The sequence below is a fragment of the Schistocerca piceifrons genome, chromosome 2, assembly GCF_021461385.2.
Source record: "Schistocerca piceifrons isolate TAMUIC-IGC-003096 chromosome 2, iqSchPice1.1, whole genome shotgun sequence".
Lineage (NCBI taxonomy): Eukaryota > Metazoa > Arthropoda > Insecta > Orthoptera > Acrididae > Schistocerca > Schistocerca piceifrons.
Window position 1 is genome coordinate 1031970354 of NC_060139.1, and position 18722 is coordinate 1031989075.

Consider the following 18722-nt stretch of genomic DNA (forward strand, 5'->3'; position numbering starts at 1 on the left):
AACTTAACATTGTCACGACAGATGCAAACACATGTTCTAACATTGTATAGCTGAACTTGAAACGTATCACAATTATTACAGCAATGAATGTTTACCGTGACGGGATTTATTTCCGTTAACTGCATTGTAAATTACGGCTGATCAGATCAGGAGTGTGCGTGGTTTCACTATTGCTTGTTCCAGATAGGTGTTCGAAAAGATAAAACTTCATATGCAGTTTGATCAGAAAATGATAATAGTATAAATTGCCTTTCAATAAAATATCACAGTGTACATCCTGCAGGAAACTAACAAGCATCTGCAATATCATTCCTGAAACCTGTCAACAAAAACATATAGCTGTGTAGTAACACACGAACTACATGTAATACCAGAGCAGATAAATTTCTTCGAAACTTAACCGCAGGAGGAATAAAACCACAGGACTCCAACCGAGGTTTGACCCAAGACAAGCATGACTCGAGCCAGCCACGGCTCACACATATTTCTCAATCTCCATAGTAAACTTTATGTTCTCATGTAAAGGGCTTAAATGACAAAAAGATACTTTTGTTGTATGGCCTCATGGCAGACAAAACTGTAACAATTCATCTAATTAACGCCAGGAAACAGTAGGCTTTAAGACCGCAGACCGAAGAGCTTTCTCCTCAAAGTCTTCCAAGAAAGAGTAGCCACCACAGGGGAGAAGGGACTCGCCATGTCGACACTGTCAGTTTCAAAAGGTTTTTATTTAATAACGAATTCGTTGAACAATGTTCTGCTACAGCTTATTGTATTCTTTTGCATTTCCATGGGACATTAAAATAACACCAAAAGTTTAGCTCCCAACACATGCGCCGTAAGCCGCCAGTACGATTCGCATTCGCGGAATTCGCTGTGAATACCACGACGGCATCAGATCTCTTCACTACTTCGTTTACTCACCTGAGGATGGCCAGACGTCTCTGGGCCGAAATATCGTGACAGAGTGTTCATGGGATCCGGCTGCAAAACCGATAATTACTATAAGAAATAATACGTCGGGAAAATTTCAGAAGTCACGTTGAATTTCAGCACAGGTATTGAAATGTGGTTTTGTGCGTTCTAGAGAGTGTTGCTGTTGTAATTTCGCATCTCCAACAAATAAGTGGGAAAGTCACTTGTGTTATTTTGTTTCATGAAGATCTGTTTTGGGAAAATGTCTCTCACCTTTGGGCAATCACACGGTACAGAACGAACTTTCGTTTGGGTGACAAGCGGGAACGCCTACTAAACACACCCGACCACAGTCATTGCGCTACAGCGTATACGATCGTCGCAGCGTTACATTTCTGCCGTTCCTTCTGCCCATCACGGAAATTCATTCTTCTTGATGTTAGTGGCCCTGCCATTGGAGATGATTTCCTAGCTTTTTTTTTTATACAGGGTAATGCCGGACTTTAGTGAGAGTACACACATGGCAGCCATTGACTGACACACAGGTGGAAAATAGTGACCCACACCGGTTCATGATGAGTGCGCTGAGCTCGCTTTGGCTCGCACGAACACTTCTGTGGCGTTTTGCAGTAAATTCGGACCGCACAAGTCTGTGGAATGCGAGAAGAAACTCGTTCCTTGCGATAGTGTAATAGTGACAGGCAACTCTATGCCATCTCCAGCGACACTATTGGTACTAGGTTATTAATTGAACTCGTCACACTGACATGCTGCCAAAGCATGTGAAAAACGTTCGCACACCACACAGCACCACATCAAAACAACACCAGGACAACCTATCTTCTCCTGTGCACGTCACTTACTACCAGTTATATTCAAAAGCAGGACACCACGCAATAGACAAAATGTTATCGGAGGGCACTGTATCAGGGTCACACAGTGATAGGGTGTAGCCGCTCAGTGTGACAAAAAATAAACGTGGTATAAGGATGCTATGTGGCGACTACAGATTTATAAACCCTCGTACCATATCGGACCGTTCCCTGGTCCCCAATATTGCAGACTTCAACCATTAACTTTGTGATGTACCTCATACCTGTACGCTGAACACAGATGCACGTAACAACTACAGTAAATGTATTGTTACTGGCAGGTTCTCAAAGCCTCCCTCTAGCACTTGCGTGTTGTGCGAACTCATGCGGAACACCCGGAGGGAAGGTGACTATTTTTTCAAAGGAACAATATTGAGTTATTTTGATAACCGACATTTGAAGCTGACGGCAGCACGATTTGTTGCTATTAACATACATTGCGCCTATGGACTACGAAAATAAGATTTAATAAATTAGTGTTCATACGAAAAGGCCGTACATGATGGCATTCGCTATTGGGAGGTCTGCGTGGCCTTTTGGAGCTTAGCCTTCTAGGGACCGTAGATTCCTGTGACCACTCTTGGCAGGAATGTAGTGACTTTCTTGATTGCTGCCAAGTGTTTCTACAGTGCGTACTAAAAACTGAGCTCCACCCGAATAGGCTTCGGAAGGCCCGACTGTACCGACCGACTGCCGTGTCATTCTCAGCGCAAGGCGTCATTGCACGCCCCCTCCATATGCACATCGAGCCAGCACTCCGTTCTCCCAGTAGTAGTCAGCTTTCGTGACCGGAGCCAGTACTTCTCAGTCAGTTAGCTCCTCAATTGGCCTAACAAGGGCTGAGTGCACCCCACGTGCCAAAAGCTCTACACAGACCTGAATGGGCACTCATCCAAGATTTAGCAACGCCCAGCAGCGCTTAACTTCGGTAATCTGGGTGCAAACAGCGCGGCGAGGTCGTTGGCTTTCTGCAGTATCGCAGAAGCAAATTCCAGCTTCTCGCAGCCCTACTACACGATCTCGTTCAGACTCGGCGAGCTGTTGATAACGGCGTCTTCGTTGTGTCAAAGGCATTCTCGACTAAATACCCGCTGTGAAGGTCGTGAGTGTTAGTTACCTTTTGACGTGGTGAGTTGATGTTAAAGCAACCCTGATCTGCATCCTCATAGTGGCGCTTGTAGCGCCACTCATAGGCGACTGGAGTGAAATTTGAATTGACGTCATCTTTCAGATGTAGAAACGTGCCTAGCAACTTTCGAGTATGTCGGAACGCCAATAGCTAGTTGTGCGATTCTTTCCAGTCAGTGAACTAACTCTTTTCTGTAATAATGTATTTACTGTAGTTGAAACGTGGCGCCGTTGGTGGCAGTCGCTTCTCTGTATTCATTTCTGTTCGGAAAGTAAGGAACGATAGGTCGCGAAATGGAAAATCACAGTGAAAATCAAACCTGTTTTATTTGTAACGGTTAGCTACACCTCCTTCTATAATGATGGAATTGAAAAGTTAGACTTAGTCGCCGCTCAGACACCTGTCGCAGCGTTGTACCGTGTAGAGAAGACAGCTGCCAGTGCTTTTCGACGATTTTGTACTCTGGACCGCAGCTCGTTGTCTGCTCAAATGAACCGCTGGCTGTGAAGACAATATTTTGACACAGAGATGAATCTCAAGGGTAGCCAGTTACGGGCAGTATTGTGGGTGATCAAACACTTCCCATCGAAAACGCTGCAGGAGCGTCTTCATTGCCTCTGCAGTGTGCGGCCGAGAATTGTCGTGTGGAACAAACCGCATGACAGTTACGTTATGTGGGTTGCATAGCTTCAGCCGAAATCTTTCGCCAGGCCCTCCTACTTGGCGGGAGACGCTAACTTCTAACCATCTCTATGTTCTCACTGTGAGATCAAAACTGAAAAGATTGTCATGATGCGATCGATGGGTGTACTAGACACAGTGCCGCAACGCATCTGTGCAAAACTTCATCAGAGTTTCACTGTATTTTCCATTTCGCGACCGATCGTTCCTTACTTTTCGAATGAACCTCTTAGAATGGTAAGAGAGTATGCAGAATGTGTAGAAACCAGAACACAGTGTTCTCATGGTGAATGTTTATGTATAGTTGTTCTTGTGCAATGAGAGGGTGAACTGTTGTTGTAGAGGGTGATTGCACCCAAATTAAACCTCTTGCAAAGAGTAATCGTATTCCTCTTTAGAGATTTTACTAGTATTTTAAGGATTGTGTTACTCTGGACACTGCTCAGTTGCTGTCTGGTTTTATGTTGTTGTTTCAGTGGTATAATAAGCGGTGCGCATCGTCCGTTGTAGCTGGTCGTTCAACTGGGGGACGACGCCTTGGCGTCGGCCAGTTTGAATAAATTGTAACCGATAGCACGGTCGCTGTTTTTATCAGTGGACTCGACCAGTTCTTCGGCGCATTTGAGTATTTGATTATTTGTTCGTGGTGGCGCCGAGGCGTCCGTCTTTACTTCTCCACCGTTCCTTTCAGCTTTCATTCATGCTCGACCTTAGTTTCCGCGCACCTCTGATGTGTCATTACTTACCGCTGAAATTGTGTAATACGTGAAATATGCCTTTTATTACACTGGCAATTTATCTTTCTGAATAAGAGATTAAAAATCCAGTCTTTGCTGCTGTTATACCTTAAAAGGTGTATCTTAAGAGGTGTCCTGCTTCTGTGGAAGATTTTCTCCGTAAACCGTTTACTGTTTGTATGGTTCTTAAAATTGAAAACACTCTTTACATAAAATTGTATATTGTTTGGGGTGGGCTTTGTCCTAGAATGTGAAACATTACGAAAGAGACAAAATTTCTACGCCTGTCAATTAGCTATATTGTTCTGGGGTAAGAGCTGTTTGCTGTTGCAACTGTTAAATCAAATCAGCTGGAAATTACATGACAAGCCAGCGTTTGTTTGATTGGTAATTATTGCCTTACCTTTATTGAGTAAAGTATCCTTGAGCGTGTGCCCCACCTCTCAACCGAAATGGCTACAACAGCAGGTGCCTTGCTCAGTAGAAGTAGTCAGTCAGTCAGTTATTGTCTATAGTCCGCAGCTCGTGGTCGTGCGGTAGCGTTCTCGCTTCCCGCGCCTGGTTTCCCGGGTTCGATTCCCGGCGGGGTCAGGGATTTTCTCTGCGTCGTGATGACTGGGTGTTGTGTGCTGTCCTTAGAACTACTTAACATCTATGGTCATCAGTCCCCTAGAACGTAGGTTAGTTAGGTTCAAGTCCCATAGTGCTCAGAGCCATTTGAACCATTTATTGTCTATATATAATAGGCATACAGCCATCTGGTTAGCACAATTCCTGTCTGTCGGACTCGTCATCGCGCAGCCCAACTGCTAACTAAATATACGTGAATTTGAGGAGGGTGTTGATCAACCACTGCAGGCGTCGCTTCAGAAGCGATGTCTAGAAAATTTGTCCCTAAAGCAGTTAAATAGCAGACTGTAAGAGGTCCATGATTAAGGAATTTGTTGCTAGCGCACTCGAGCAGATGTAATTTCGATGGATTGCTCACGCGCTACCTGCGATATGTAAGCTATAAGAGAATCTGAGACCAAAGAGCAGTGTTGACTGCGGTAGGAACTGCGTAGTAGTAGTAGTAGTAGCAGTAGTAGTAGTAGTAGTAGCGAGCAGTCGTGTGTATCGAGTTGCCTGGGCCGGTCGTGGGGAGCGATGGCGGAGCCTGAGCGTTGTAGTATAAGGTAAAAGCAGCCTCGCGCATATGTAGTATTGTTATATCAAGTCCCTTGTAATTGTTTAAAAAAATCTCTTAATAATAATCTTTCTCATAAAAAAAATTAACTTCTGAAAATTATTCATCTCAATTTAAAGAATTTACTAATTTCTTCAATCCATGGTCATCCCGATTATTGTAAAGAAAAATCAGTTGTTTCTCTTTATACATGAGAAATCTATCGGCCAGCATCGCACTGTGCTGTGCCAGAAAAATTTCTTATAGGAGCAGATATATATGTATGCGTTATCCGGCGACCTTATTGAGGTAAGAATTTTCAATTTATTCAGAATGACCTTTCAGGGCTATGACGCAGCACTGCTGACGTCCAAAATTAACCAGTTTAAATTCACAGTCAGTTATTGAAAGGTTATAAGTGAGCCACAATTTTTTATTGAGGTTATTGGTAGGTTACGGAATTCATTTATCTGTTAGTAGACTACGCAGAATGTGAATGATTAAAATATAAATAATTACATATATCTGTTGGGAGGTTACAGAATCTTTTGTGGGGAGGTTACAAGACGAAAACTTTAAATGATGCGTACGATAGTAGAAGTACTTTTGAGAAAGCGGTATATTTCTGCAAACACTTATGTTTTATTTAATTGCTGGACCATCGACACCAATAAGTTGAATAACAGGGGAACAATAGATTCCTACTGCACATAATTAGTTTTCAACAACGACGTAGTGTGCATTTAGAAGTGCACTTGTGAATATCTCGTGAACTGTGTCTTCACTGTAGAAGCCACGGAAATCTCACAAGTCGGCACTCTAAAGTATTTCCATCTGCCGCGACCACGTGCAAACCGCTTCCAGTCACTCCCAGACTGTCCCACACTGTCCGTGTCCTGTGCTATACTGTCCCGAACTCGTCTCAGAACTCCCTTGTGTCCTCTCCGGAAATGATGCTCCTCCCCAACATCCATACGTCTCTCTTAGTAACAAGCACTGTGATTGGGTAGAGCACTCCATCCATGTCTACAAGCCAACGTACACTCACGAAATATTGGAACATTGGTAAATGTAAATCCAGTAACCTGAAATTAAATAAATATTTCTATGGCCTGACCATAAACACGCTCTCATATACATTATTACATAAAAAAATTAAATAAGCGTATATCAAAGGAATAGAAGAAAAGGTAGGCTAGTAGCCTAATGTCTCTGTGCTTTCTAGAACACAATAAATATTTAACCAATTTCTTCATGAATAGTTTATATCAGATATAAACAAAGACATAGACGAATAAATATATTTATGAGCATGCTGCTACCGGCCCGCAGCACGTGGTCGTGCGGTAGCGTTCTCGCTTCCCACGCCCGAGTTCCCGGGTTCGATTCCCGGCGGAGTCAGGGATTTTCTCTGCCTCGTGATGACTGGGTGTTGTGTGATGTCCTTAGGTTAGTTAGGTTTAAGTAGTTACAAGTTGTAGGGGACTGATGACCATAGATGTTAAGTCCCATAGTGCTCAGAGCCATTTCATGCTGCTACCAGTTTTTCGTGTCACTGTGGAGTACTTCTGGTCTGACGTGATGTGTTATTGGAGGTCAAAGTGGCCGATTACGTTGGTAGTAATGTTCAAGTTACATGCCTGTAATTGATACCAATTTAGGTTTACACTAATAGCTTTCTACGGACACACAGATCGAAGAAATCGCATGAACCGTTTAAATTATACAAGTAACACGCTGCAACGAATTTCCAAAATCTATTATCAGATACTGAATTTTAAATTAATAAAGATACTGAAAATACACTCCTGGAAATTGAAATAAGAACACCGTGAATTCATTGTCCCAGGAAGGGGAAACTTTATTGACACATTCCTGGGGTCAGATACATCACATGATCACACTGACAGAACCACAGGCACATACATACAGGCAACAGAGCATGCACAATGTCGGCACTAGTACAGTGTATATCCACCTTTCGCAGCAATGCAGGCTGCTATTCTCCCATGGAGACGATCGTAGAGATGCTGGATGTAGTCCTGTGGAACGGCTTACCATGCCATTTCCACCTGGCGCCTCAGTTGGACCAGCGTTCGTGCTGGACGTGCAGACCGCGTGAGACGACGCTTCATCCAGTCCCAAACATGCTCAATGGGGGACAGATCCGGAGATCTTGCTGGCCAGGGTAGTTGACTTACACCTTCTAGAGCACGTTCGGTGGCACGGCATACATGCGGACGTGCATTGTCCTGTTGGAACAGCAAGTTCCCTTGCCGGTCTAGGAATGGTAGAACGATGGGTTCGATGACGGTTTGGATGTACCGTGCACTATTCAGTGTCCCCTCGACGATCACCAGTGGTGTACGGCCAGTGTAGGAGATCGCTCCCCACACCGTGATGCCGGGTGTTGGCCCAGTGTGCCTCGGTCGTATGCAGTACTGATTGTGGCGCTCACCTGCACGGCGCCAAACACGCATACGACCCTCATTGGCACCAAGGCAGAAGTGACTCTCATCGCTGAAGGCGACACGTCTCCATTCGTCCCTCCATTCACGCCTGTCGCGACACCACTGGAGGCGGGCTGCACGATGTTGGGGCGTGAGCGGAAGACGGCCTAACGGTGTGCGGGACCGTAGCCCAGCTTCATGGAGACGGTTGCGAATGGTCCTCGCCGATACCCCAGGAGCAACAGTGTCCCTAATTTGCCGGGAAGTGGCGGTGCGGTTCCCTACGGCACTGCGTAGGATCCTACGGTCTTGGCGTGCATCCGTACGTCGCTGCGGTCCGGTCCCAGGTCGACGGGCACGTGCACCTTCCGCCGACCACTGGCGACAACATCGATGTACTGTGGAGACCTCACGCCCCACGTGTTGAGCAATTCGGCGGTACGTCCACCCGGCCTCCCGCATGCCCACTATACGCCCTCGCTCAAAGTCCGTCAACTGCACATACGGTTCACGTCCACGCTGTCGCGGCATGCTACCAGTGTTAAAGACTGCGATGGAGCTCCGTATGCCACGGCAAACTGGCTGACACTGACGGCAGCGGTGCACAAATGCTGCGCAGCTAGCGCCATTCGACGGCCAACACCGCGGTTCCTGGTGTGTCCGCTGTGCCGTGCGTGTGATCATTGCTTGTACAGCCCTCTCGCAGTGTCCGGAGCAAGTATGGTGGGTCTGACACATCGGTGTCAATGTGTTCTTTTTTCCATTTCCAGGAGTGTATGTTTACATCATCAGAATCGTCATGCAAATAACGCTAATGTACATGTTCTCTTTAAGGTATCGTGATTCATCTGGCTACTATTAATTTCTATACGAACTGTGTGAAACCTTAATGGCAGACATTTCAAAGTCCGCCATCTTTGACACTCCGGCGAGTCACCTACATCGACACAGCGTCACCGTGGAATTCCCCATCAGACACTCGCTCGACCCGGCCAGAAGTTCGGCACCAGGTGTTTGCTGCCGGGCCCCGTATTGTCTAGAACCACATGAGGCCTCGCCAACTCCGAACTTAGAATATTCTCAGGACGCCACAACTCGCCCGTTACGTCACAGCAGCGAGGGTCGCGACTGAGAGGAGATCTGCTCTGTAATCCAGGAGGCCCACCAGACGACTGTCCTCCCGAACTGTAATGATGCGACGTAGCCAATCAAGTTGCAGCCCCCCACGATTGACTCCAGCAGGACTGCTACATCTCTTATGGCGTCCCAGCTGTGAGCACTTTGAAGTATGCCACGCTGCTGCCACTGGAGCATTGGCACGCGGTGCTCGAGAAGGCGGTGGTGGCGTCTTATGTGCGCCGACCGCCCTGAGTGAATGCACGGCACAACAAGTTCAATATTCCGAGATCCACAGCGTCAACACTGCATGACGGCCATTGGTCTCCGTTTCGACAACACAAGATTTCAGGCACTACCTCGCACCACCGACTACGCAAACACCGCTGCTCTTGGACATCATGTGGAGTTTTCAGTGCTAACAGACAAGCAATACTGTGTTAAATAAGCGTAGAAATCAATGTGAGACGTACGACGAACGTATCCGTTTGGACACTAACGCCATATTTCGTCGTAATGGGCTATGGCGCCAGTCGACCGACGCGAGTGCCTTTGCTAACAGCACGACATCGCCTGCGCTGCCTCCCCTAGGTTCGTGAAAATATCTGTTGGACTCAAGACGACTGGAAAATCGTGACCTGATCAGATGAGTCCCAATTGCAGTTGATGAGAGATGATCGTAATGTTAAAGTGTGGTGCAGACTCCACGAATACATGAAACCAAATTTCCAACAAGGCACTGTGCAGAGTGGTGTTTGTTCCATATTGCTGTAAACTGTTTACATGGAATGGACTGAGTCCTCTGCTCCAAGTGAGCTGATCATTTACTGGAAGTAGTTACGTTCGGCTTATTGGAGACCATGTGCAGCTGTTCATGGACTTCATGTTGAAAGTTCCTCACTATCGGTTTCTGTATGAAATGTAGCTCAACTTTATCTCCCACTCTATAAAAGGTGTACATATTACCAAACTGGTGTACCCACAAACTGTTAGTTAAAGATTAGCATACGAGTTTACGTTGAATAAGCAGAACATACGTTGTATTCCGACTAGTAACGGTTCAGTTCAAATTCTCTTTCTTTTACTTCAGTTGTTCATTTAATATAAGTAAGTGGACATTTTAATTAGGATCATAGTTGCAGATTTCTTGAATGCACAACAGCAAGCAGGCAGTGGCTAAGCTAGATTTCTGTTTTTTCAATACAGTTTCCAAGCAATATTCATTGTATACCACGTGATGCAATGTGGTAATGGCTAATGATAATCTGTCTTTAAACTGTGTGATGGGAGAGCAACTATTACTGTGAAATGATATCCCAAGACAACGATTTTAGAGTGAAATGTACACATTACGCGAAGTTTTACTCTGTCTTTTTTAATACATACGTAATACTGTTACGCACAGTATTGTTCAGAGGAAAGTGAACAAAGTTTAAAAAGGGTACAATGGTTTTACAAAAATTCTAATATCAAACAGCTTAACCAACTGATATGTTAATGCATGAAATCAAATGATAATTAAATAGACACCCTAGCTACAAGCAGGCGTTGATACACTTCATTGGGGACATGTTGAAAATGTGTGCCCCGACCGGGACTCGAACCCGGGCTCTCCTGCTTACATGGCAGACGCTCTATCCATCTGAGCCACCGCGGGCACAGAGGATAGTGCGTCTGCAGGGACTTATCCCTTGCACGCTCCCCGTGAGATCCACATTCCCAACATGTCCACAACACTACATTCGTAGTGCGCCTAATAGATGTTTGCCCATCATACTCATTACTCGTGGCAGATTAATCTACCAAGTCCCGTAAGAGTTCGGGCATAGCGTGTGCGTTCGCACAAGAAGGTCAAAGGCCGGGAACCCGTATTTTTAACTATATATGACGGAAGTATCTGTTCCCGAAAGAACAGTTACCGTGGATGACCATGCAGCTTTGCTAGAAATGAAATGATAATTAAATAGACACCCTAGCTGCAAGCAGGCGTTGATACACTTCATTGGGGACATGTTGAAAATTTGTGCCCCGACCGACATTTTCAACATGTCCCCAATGAAGTGTATCAACGCCTGCTTGCAGCTAGGGTGTCTATTTAATTATCATTTCATTTCTAGTAAAGCTGCATGGTCATCCACGGTAACTGTTCTTTCGGGAACAGATACTACCGTCATATATTGTTAATGCATGATTCAGGGAAGTAGGTTGGTCTTTCTCTCAACTCTGGGTAAGTGAACAAAGTTAACTAGCTGTCAACAACCACTCCAACAAGCTAGCTACTCAGTGCTGCAGAGTTATGTCAAACTTCTCTTTAAAAAGAGAACAAAATGAGAAATTGATATTCGTATCGCCATGAAATATGTACATCATATTCATCCTTGCTGTCCTTCAGAATAAATCAATCTTCATCTAACAAATACACACGCAAATCCAAATTATGCCGTGACAACTGCTAAGGGCAATACCTATTACTAAATTGAGACTGGGGGTACAAATGTTCGCCGGCCGGAGTGGCCGTGCGGTTCTAGGCGCTACAGTCTGGAGCCGCGTGACCGTTACGGTCGCAGGTTCGAATCCTGCCTCGGGCATGGATGTGTGTGATGTCCTTAGAACTAATTAAAACTAAGTAACCTAAGTTCTAGGCGACTGATGACCTCAGAAGTTAAGTCGCATAGTGCTCAGAGCCATTTGAACCATTTTTTACAAATGTTCTGTGAACATCTTGCTTCTAAGAGGACATCTACCTATCATGCCACTGACAGCTCCGTCTGGCACAGTACTGTACTTGTCTGCTTGGATTTTAGTTTGCTACGATCTGTTGATCCCACTTCAAACTACATTGGTGTGCTTAGGGGTGTCGCCGTCGTGTTTAGTGTGTTCCGTTGTAAACTGTGGATGACTTGCGTCTGATTGGCATATGGTTTCAGAGTAGTAGTTGTACATTTGACGTCTTTTAAAAATGCGAGGGTCTTGTGGCTCGTCCTATTAATAACATGTCCATGCTTGGCCGTGTTGTTTGTTACAGGCGTCTCCACAGTTATTTAGTTTACCTCCAGTTGTACTAAGGAACGACGGAGCTGTTTCTTGTCGCTGTAGTCCTCATCTCTCAGTGACAGCCATTATGTTTCTTTTGTGAAGTACTACACCAAGAGTTAGAACACGGTGTCTGCTGAAGCAATACCAGACGAGTATAAGTTACAACCAAATGCACGAGAGTAGCAAACTGTGTGTGCTCTTACAGCCACTAGCCCTAAGGGCCTATTGACATAGTACCTTAATTACGTTGACGCCACATATTACTAGTTGCGAGTTAACTACAGTGAGTGGCTGTGGCTTAGTAATCCGCAGTAGTACACATAATAAGAAGACAGCGGCCACTCTATCTGGGCACGTAGAGAAACGTTAGATAGGTTACCATTTGACGGTGAATGCTCGTTCGTGTCCATTCTGTGTGTGTTTTTTTACGCAAAATTTAATGTGACCAATTTGTCATTAATGCACTTCATATTTATTATTGAGTACTGCGTTACGCATTGGCATTAAGGTAAACATGAAGCCGGAACTTGTACAGGTTTTAGGATTACGTTTGACTTTTGCTCTTATACGATTCAAGTAATGTTTTTTCTTTCATTGTTAAGTATTAGCTTCAAACAGTGGTGGTGTTCCGCGCTGCGTGACCTAGTCACTTATAAATTTCTCTGTTACAGAGCACGGTAGTTACACTTTCTCTGCATCTTCCTTCTTCAGCAGCTGACTGGGCGTGTGGTATTTTTGCCACCCATGCACATAAGTTCTGGTGGTACGGGCCCCTGCTTCCAGCGCCTGGATCATCGGGTGTCTCTATATGTGCTGCATCCAGCCTACTGTTGATGCGCTGTAGGAAATGGAAAGAAAAAGAAATTTTAAAATAAATATTTCTGTCCTTATTTCGTTTCAACCCTCACCGTCCTCAGTCGTAGATTGCCAGCTCACCGCTCCACCTTTCCCACGCTTTTATCTCGCAGATGAAACTGAAAAAAAAAACACAAAGAAAATTGAAATAGGTACAGAAATCTGATTGATTGCGTCTACAACGTTTTGTTCCTGTTCAAAAATGGTTCAAATGGCTCTGAGCACTATGCGACTTAACTTCTGAGGTCATCAGTCGCCTAGAACGTAGAACTACTTAAACCTAACTAGCCTAATGACATTACACACATCCATGCCCGAGAAAGGATTCGAGCCTGCGACCGTAGCAGTCGCGCGGTTCGTGACTGAGCGCCTAGAACCGCTAGACCACCGCGGCCGGCAAAGTATGCATTATAAAAGAAAAAAATGAATTTACATGTGACAATGCCTAACACTTTTATCTCGACTCTAGAGTGTATTGCACTGAACCATTTGTTATGCACAGGTCAGATACTTTAATGTGCTAATGAACCTCCGGTACCTCAAAAACAATTTCAACGTTTCATATTTTTATACATGTCTCCTAACTTCACATTATTATGGTTATGTATGTAATGAATAGTTTAATTCTATACTCTTCCATCGTGTGACATACAATGTTTTCAAAAACATACTAAATTTGTAACACATGTTAATTTTTATTTAGTTTTCATACACACACATACAAATTAGTACTAAATGCTTATACACTCCTGGAAATTGAAATAAGAACACCGTGAATTCATTGTCCCAGGAAGGGGAAACTTTATTGACACATTCCTGGGGTCAGATACATCATATGATCACACTGACAGAACCACAGGCACATAGACACAGGCAACAGAGCATGCACAATGTCGGCAGTAGTACAGTGTATATCCACCTTTCGCAGCAATGCAGGCTGCTATTCTCCCATGGAGACGATCGTAGAGATGCTGGATGTAGTCCTGTGGAACGGCTTGCCATGCCATTTCCACCTGGCGCCTCAGTTGGACCAGCGTTCGTGCTGGACGTGCAGACCGCGTGAGACGACGCTTCATCCAGTCCCAAACATGCTCAATGGCGGACAGATCCGGAGATCTTGCTGGCCAGGGTAGTTGACTTACACCTTCTAGAGCACGTTGGGTGGCACGGGATACATGCGGACGTGCATTGTCCTGTTGGAACAGCAAGTTCCCTTGCCGGTCTAGGAATGGTAGAACGATGGGTTCGATGACGGTTTGGATGTACCGTGCACTATTCAGTGTCCCCTCGACGATCACCAGTGGTGTACGGCCAGTGTAGGAGATCGCTCCCCACACCATGATGCCGGGTGTTGGCCCTGTGTGCCTCGGTCGTATGCAGTCCTGATTGTGGCGCTCACCTGCACGGCGCCAAACACGCATACGACCATCATTGGCACCAAGGCAGAAGCGACTCTCATCGCTGAAGACGACACGTTTCCATTCGTCCCTCCATTCACGCCTGTCGCGACACCACTGGAGGCGGGCTGCACGATGTTGGGGCGTGAGCGGAAGACGGCCTAACGGTGTGCGGGACCGTAGCCCAGCTTCATGGAGACGGTTGCGAATGGTCCTCGCCGATACCCCAGGAGCAACAGTGTCCCTAATTTGCTGGGAAGTGGCGGTGCGGTCCCCTACGGCACTGCGTAGGATCCTACGGTCTTGGCGTGCATCCGTGCGTCGCTGCGGCCCGGTCCCAGGTCGACGGGCACGTGCACCTTCCGCCGACCACTGGCGACAACATCGATGTACTGTGGAGACCTCACGCCCCACGTGTTGAGCAATTCGGCGGTACGTCCACCCGGCCTCCCGCATGCCCACTATACGCCCTCGCTCAAAGTCCGTCAACTGCACATACGGTTCACGTCCACGCTGTCGCGGCATGCTACCAGTGTTAAAGACTGCGATGGAGCTCCGTATGCCACGGCAAACTGGCTGACACTGACGGCGGCGGTGCACAAATGCTGCGCAGCTAGCGCCATTCGACGGCCAACACCGCGGTTCCTGGTATGTCCGCTGTGCCGTGCGTGTGATCATTGCTTGTACAGCCCTCTCGCAGTGTCCGGAGCAAGTATGGTGGGTCTGACACACCGGTGTCAATGTGTTCTTTTTTCCATTTCCAGGAGTGTATATTGATCATTGTATCCATTCACATTGTGAAAAGTTTATAAAAGAGTTATTTAACACAGTTTAAACAGTGAATATACATGAATTTGATCACACAGATCAATACATCTGGCCATTTCGACGCCGAGACAAATTTTATTGTGCATTATATAAACAAGCACTTGTCATGGGCCCTCCCAACACATCGCTTCATTGGCATAATCTGTCAGCTCCATGGTACAGTGAGCTGTACACACGTCAGATATTTGATATAATGGAAGCAGTGATACGACCATAGTGCTGAAAGTACAGGTCTCTTAAAAAATCAAATGTTTCAGACATGCTGTGTGATGCCAATGTCTGTCATGGTACAGTGTTGGTGTTGGTGTTGGTGGTGGTGGTGTCGCCATCAGTGTTGACATTCCATGAGAAAAATTTAGTACCCACCTTGTATGGATTGTATTCAGCAGTTAAATGGCTTTCAGTGCATGCAATATTCTCACGTAAGTTACGCTACTCCATTTAACTGAACACTTCATTGATGCTGTACGTTCGCCAGTTATATGACTACTGTGAACTATTTGTCTGGTGCTAACGTTATCCTGATGCATTGAGATTAACGAGTGATTAACTTAAATGCATTAAAGAACATCAGCATTTTGTCATGACTAAGGGTTGGAGGCTGGGGATGGGGGAATGTTTATTTGTACAGTCTTAGACATAAAAACTGACTGCTGGCCGACCGCCACAGAGACGCAATCCGAGGTGGAAAAACTGACCACCCCTGAAATGCTAAGTCCAGCCACCTGCAAAATCTGGCAACACTTAAGATGCGAAAGTGTCAGGAGGAAATGTTGTCTAAGTCGGAGATACCGTGTTGGGTGAGTGGCCTAGTGGTAATCGTCGAGCATTCTAAACTTATGGTCACGTATTCGCGTCCAACTGCATCTGTCTTTTTTTCACATTTCGGCTCTCGTCTAAAGTTATGAGTCTGAACATCGAAGATGAGAGCTGAAATGTGGGGAAAAGAAAGAGATGCAGTTGGACACGAACAAGTGACTATAAGTTTAGAATTCACGATGATTATCAGTAGGCCACGGGCTCACACAACATAACAACATCTCGGACGTAGACGACACTTCCTCCTGACACTTCCGCATTTTACAGTGTTGCCGGGTTGTTCATGTGGACGGACTTAGCATTGTCTGGGGCGGTAGGTTTTATTAGCCACCTTAAGTGCACGACTCGGACTTAGAGATAATCTCTGTGGCCGCCGGCCGGCGGTCAGTCAGTTTCTAATACTGTACATGGGAAACCTGTCCTCAAGCGCTGATCACCAACGATGATGGAGCCTATCAGTGGAGTGGTGACAAATTTATTTTAACTTGTGGATGCCTATTGTAAGCTAAAATAAAAAGTGAAGCCTAGATGTGCCCCCAGGAAATAAGTATTCACAGGCTGAATACAATGTCTCAGGAAATAAGTATGTCACAGATTAAAAATAGAATTGGTCCAAGAATGAAGTAGGCCATAGGCTAAAAACAATTCTTTGCGCACATCCAGTTTGAAATTTTAAACCATGACATGCTTAGAATGTAATTGCCTGAGGAATTAGGTAGGTCATGGTGTAAAAATACGACCCACCAGTCCTAGGATAAAGCATTTCTCCTAAGAATTAGGTCAGGGTGTTGACCCAATTGTCCTGTACTGGTGGGTATGTACTACTGTTGAAGGCTTCCTCCTTTAAAATTTAATATTGTATTCTTCTTTCTATGCTGTGTAAGTACAATAAATAAAATATCACTATTAAAATGTAGGCTCAACGGCCTTTTAGAATGTATACTTCATTTTGCACTCTGAAATGCGCCAATATTAGTGATTTTGCAGAGTTCCCACTGCCGATCGCAGCAGCAGCAGTTCTTACTCGTTTGGGCATAATGTGGAACTGGGCTTGGGTGACAGATACAGGTGCAACATCCCAGGCTGGTTTATCTCTATAACAGAATTCATCAAACGTAAAGGTGCCTGGGCATAGATTTTCTAAAGACTGGCTTGCCACCAGATGCTTTTGTTGGGTAAGTGATCTGGTGAACATCTTGGCCATGGGAGCAACAGAACACCGTCTATGTCGACATAGGCCAGTAGAGTTCGAGAACATGGGATACGAGTACAGCACTATTCTGTAGAAAGACGGTAGTATCGTCTAAAGATCGTGAGTAACATAGCGACGTCTCACTACAGACTGGGATGATGAATGGGAGGCGCTGGAGAAGCCACACCCTTTGTCCTAGCGGCGCAGCGCCACTACATGGAGGCCGATGCACAGCTGAGCGAGGAAGACTCACCCGCTTGACCAGAGGTCACAAAGATGGCTAACATCGCCTCGTTAGAACGAACGTGCTTCTCATGTTTCTGTCACGTGATATACACACATTTACTAAGTCCAGAATGAGATCAGTCTAAGCTCCTATCTTAAGTAATGTGCTTTATATTTACAGCTCTCTTTGAATATTAAACTATACTTTAACTTTACACAATCCATTGTGGATTAGGAGAATGATGAAAGTATTTTATGTGGCACAGTTCCACTTCACCATATCCCAGACCAATTAAAGAACCCACATTGTACTGACGATTGTCTTCTTCGTGTCTGACGAAAATTCAATGTTATGGAGAGCTCAAAGACATTGCACAGCAGCCGTTACGTTAGTGTTAAAGCCAGTACTAGCTATGCGAATCCGATTTGATCACCTTGAGTTCTCAGTGGCACCGCATACCATCACGTCATGCGGTGGGCTCATAAGACAAGGACAAATGCTATCTGCCAACCTCGATTCTCCTCGTAACCTCCGCATATGGAAAAGTTCTCTTCTGAAAATTGGACCCACCACGCAGCAGCGCAGAGATGCGTGCCATCAAGGGAAACCGCAACAATGGTCGCCATGCTACCCCCCACCACCACCACTCTCCCTGTGGAGGCCCAGCCGTCGCCGCACTGTGCACGTTGATGGCTGTACTGCTGCAAAAAGGCATCTCTTTGAGAAAATTGGACGAGCACGTCACATATTTTATCTCTACTATCAAAATTGAAATGCAGTTTCTATATGCGTACAAGGAAAAATTACGCTGTGCGTTTCTCAGACTGTAGAAGACGATTCAGAAGCGGCTGGTCCCGGCGGTCCTCCCTCGGGCATGTGTGTTTGTGTGTGTGTGTGTGTGTGTGTGTGTTTGTCCTTAGGATAATTTAGGTTAAGTAGTGTGTAAGTTTAGGGACTGATGACCTTAGCAGTTAAGTCCCATAAGATTGCACACACATTTGAACATTTGAACGATTCAGAAAAGACTAGCGAGCGAGGTGGCGCAGTGGTAGCACACTGTACTCGCATTCGGGAGGACGACGGTTCAATCCCGCGTCCGTCCATCCTGATTTAGGTTTTCCGTGATTTCCCTAAATCGCTCCAGGCAAATGCTGGGATGGTTCCTTTGAAAGGGCACGGCCGAATTCCTCCCAATCCTTCCCTAATCCGACGAGACCGATGACCTCGATGCTTGGTCTCTTCCCCCAAACAACCCCAACCCAACCCAGAGAAGACTTCGTAACACTTAAATTTGTTCATCTTGA

At 45.6% G+C, this 18722-nt stretch overlaps 1 non-coding gene across 1 annotated transcript; it reads right to left on the reverse strand.

Moving 5' to 3' along the window:
* Window positions 1-10648: 10648 nt before the first annotated feature.
* Trnat-ugu lies at window positions 10649-10723 on the reverse strand. The gene has a single exon. It is a non-coding gene; the product is annotated as a tRNA-Thr (tRNA).
* Between the last annotated feature and the right edge of the window lie 7999 nt (window positions 10724-18722).